Here is a 4,322-nt window from a genome sequence, read left to right as displayed (position 1 = left end):
TTTCACCGTGTTAGCCGGGATGGTCTCGATCTCCTGACCTCGTGATCCGCCCGTCTCGGCCTCCCAAAGTGCTGGGATTACAGGCTTGAGCCACCGTACTATGTTCTTTAACAGTGTACATGTGAGACTAAATGTTAGATTTCTATCCTTGATTTGGTGACCCTTTAGAATGAGTTTGCATTTCTCAATTTATGAAGCAAGAATTAAAACAAAGACAAACTTACTATTTTGGCTCTAATTTGTCAAAATACTAGGTTATTACAGTTTTTACACTGATCCGGATGCAAAATTCAAAAATAGTTTAGAAATTTGGATCTTCAACTGTTTGCCTTTTTCACCCCTATCATATACCATTTCTCAATTAGTGTGGCAGTTGAGTCAGATATCTTTCTGGTACTCTTATAATTCCTCCCCTTGTTTGGTGACTAGTTCCAGTCCTTTTAAATGTCCACCAACATTATCCTATTTCAGGTCCTACCTCAAACTGTTACAACTCAAGATTTCAGGCAAGTTCAATGAGAAAAATGAGAAAGAATTAAACAGAGAGTATGTGTAAAGGAGTTATTATAATGTTGTATAGGAGAATCTAATCTAAGTAAAATGAAAGGTAAGGATATTGTAGTGGGTTGAGAGAAGTGGCAGAAAACATACAAACCTGGTAGATTGTTGGTCCTTCTAAGGTCAAAGAATTGTTGAAGTCAGGGTACTGGAAGAAGTAATCTTCAGAGAGTACCAGAGTTTCTTTGTCCAATCAATCATTGATGAAGACTTAGGTTGAGTCCATGACTTTACTATTATGTATAGTGCTGCAATAAACATACAAATGCCGGCATCTTTTTGATGTAACAATTTCTTTTACTTTGGGTAGATACCTAGTAGTGGAATTGCTGGGTTGAATGGTAGTTCTATTTTTAGTTCCTTGAGAAATCCTCATATTGTTTTCCATAGAGGTTGTGTACTAGTGTGCATTCCCACCAATGGTGTATAATTATTCCCTTTTATACACATTCTCCCTGACGTCAAAAAAGTTATTTTTTGACTTTTTATTTTTTGAGACAGGGTATCACTCTGTTGCCCAGGCTGGAGTGCAGTGGCATGATCATGGCTCACTGCTGCTTTGACCTCCCCAGGCTCAGGTCATCCTCCCACCTCAGCCTTCTGAGTAGCAGGGATGACAGGTGCTTCCCACCACGCCCAGCTAATTTTTGTATTTTTTGTAGAGACAGGGTTTTGCCATGTTGCCTAGGCTGGTCTCGACCTCATGGACTTAAGAGATATGCCCACGTTATCCTCCCAAAGTCCTGGGATTACAGGTGTGAGGCACTATGCCTGGCCTTTGACTTTTAGTCAGAGCCATTCTGACTGGTGTGAGATGGTATCCCGTTGTGGTCTTAATTTTCTCTGATGATTAGTGGTATTGAGCATTTTTCCTATGTTTGTTGGCCTCAAAAGAAGTATGTCTTCTTTTGAGAAATGACTGTTAAGTGCTTTCCCCACTTTTTTAATGGGGTATTTTGGTTTTTATATTTTCTCTTTATTTGTTTGAGTTCCTGATAGATTCTGGGTATTAGTCCTTTGACAGATGCTGATATGGTTTGGCTCCGTGTCCCCACACAAATCTCATGTCCAATTGTAATTCTCAATGTTGAGGGAGGGACATAGTGGGAGGTGATTGGATCATGGGGGTGGATTTCCCCCTTGCTGTTCTCATGAGAGTGAGTGAGTTCTCACAAGATCAGGTTGTTTAAAAGTGTGGCACTTCCCCTTTTGCTCTCTTCCTCTTGCTCCAGTCATGTAGGTCATGCTAGCTTCCCCTTCACCTTCTGCCCTGATTGTAAGTTTCCTGAGGCCTCCCCAAACCATGCCTCCTGTACAGCCTGCAGAACCATGAGCCAATTAAACCTCTTTTCTTCATAGATTATCCAGTCTCAGGTAATTTTTATAGCAGTGTGAGAACATACTACTACACATGCATAGTATGCAGACATTTTTCTCCCATTCCGTAGGTTGTGTTTACTCTGTCAGCTATTTCTGTTGCTGTGCAGAAAGAAGCTCTTTACTTTAATTAAGATCCATTTGTCTATTTTTGGTTTTGTTGCATTTGCTTTTGAGGTCTTAATCATAAAGTAGTTTTTAGGCTAATGCCCAGAAGGTTATTTCCTAGGTTTTCTTCTAGAATTTTTATAGTTTTAGGTCTTACATTTAAGTTCTCAATCCATCTTAAGTTTATTTTTGTATATGGTAAGGAAACTTTTTTTGAGGACGAATAAGCATATACAGGTAATGACTAAATTAGCATGTGATTATAGAATGATTGGCTGAGGAGAAGCTCATGGATGAAAAGGAGGCCTAGAAACAGAGTGCCTAGGGTAAACAGATATCTATATTGACATTGAAGTTGCCAATAGTTATGAGAGGTTTTATTGAGCGTGTCATGCACACAGTAAATGAGTAAACAGAGTTGTGTATGTATGAATGAACAATTGAATATATGCATGTATATATGCATGCATGCATGTATTTAAGATTGAGTTCAAATACAGTGTTGCTCTAATTTAGTCTTAGCTGGTGCATTTAAGAATTTTTTTAAAAAACAATTTAAAAGCACAACCACTCTCCTGGTCCCAATCATATACTGTTTTGTATTGTGGTGAAATTAGTACATGTTTTACCTTTTCTCCTTCAAGAAAATCATAATGGCTAATTCTTTCTATTTTCCAAAGCTATTTTATATCAGAAATACATTTTTTTAAATTTCAACTTTTATTTTAGATACAGGAGGTACATGTGCAGTTTGTTACATGGAATATACATCTGAGATGAGGAATTAAGCAGAGAGTCAGCTTTTAAGTGGTAACATTTATTTTCATCACATATTAACATTTGGGGAAAAGCTGGTAAGCATATATCAAGTGGGATTATTTTTAAAACATAGTGTTACTTCAGGCTTATTGACTATATTAGTCAGGGATCTCTAGAAGAACAGAACTAATGGAATAAATAAATAAATAAATAAATAAACACACACACACACACACACACACACACACACACAAAGGGGAGTTTATTAAGTATTAACTCACCCAATCACAGGGTTCCACAAAAGGCCATCTGTGGGCTGAGGAGCAAGGAGAGCCAGTCCGAATTCCAAAACTGAATAACTTGGAGTCTGATGTTCAAGGGCAGGAAGTATCCAGCATGGGAGAAAGATGTGGGCTGGGAGATTGGGCCAGTCTTTTTTTACACATTTTTCTACCTGCTTCGATTCTAGCCATGCTGGCAGCTGATTAGATTGTGCCTGCCCAGATTCAGGGTGGGTCTGCCTTTCTCAGCCCACTGACTCAAATGTTAGTCTCCTCTGGCAACACCCTCACAGACACACTCAGGTTCAATATTTTATATCCTTCAATTCAATCAAGTTGATACTCAGTGTTAGTCATCACATTGACCTTTCAGCTCTGGCCTGATGTTGTGCAGTGTTTTGCATGTACACCATCATTCCAATCAATTTTCTCTAACTTGGTTTCTTACATTTTTATAACTACACCATGATTTTTAGTAACTTAACCATGATGCAGTTACCACCGTAAATCAATTCTAGAACATTCTAGTTCCCTCAATAGGTTCCCTCATGCCAATTTAAAGTTAATCCCCAATATTAACCCCAGTCCCAGGTAATCATTAATCTGTTTGTCTCTGTAAATTTGCTTTTGTCCTAGGCATTTTATACAAGTGAAATCTTACAATATGTGGTCTCTTGTGTTTGGCTTTTTTCACATAACATTTTTGAGGTTCAACCATAATGCTGTACATTTCAGTACTTCATTTTCATCTACTGCTGAATAGCAGTCTATCTTATGGATATGCCACATTTTGTCTCCATTGAATATTTAGGTTGTTCCCAGTATGGGGCTAATATGAATGAACCTGCTGTGAATATTATTATACAAATCTTTATGTAGATATATGCTTTCATTTATCTTGAATAGATATCTAGGAATAAAATTGCTCAGTGGCATGGAGCCATTGGTATTCTTAAAGATAGATTTTGTTTTCTACAGCAGGAAAGATGTTGATGGTATTTAAATAAACCAAATCCATCTTGACATACTGTCCCAGATACAGAGCTCCTATCTAAAGATGTAGCTAGAAATTTCTATATATTATACTAGATAATATAAAATGTGATATACTGTATAATATGAGAGAACTTCAAAATGTTTATGGAAATGCATATTATTAAAAAACTATGCATGGGTTTCAAATTGTGTTTAAACCCAAATAAACTTATACTAACATGTTATAACTTTTCTGAATAGGAT

The sequence above is a fragment of the Colobus angolensis genome, unplaced genomic scaffold (assembly GCF_000951035.1).
Source record: "Colobus angolensis palliatus isolate OR3802 unplaced genomic scaffold, Cang.pa_1.0 Scaffold140, whole genome shotgun sequence".
NCBI lineage: Eukaryota > Metazoa > Chordata > Mammalia > Primates > Cercopithecidae > Colobus > Colobus angolensis.
This window is presented reverse-complemented; position numbering follows the sequence as displayed.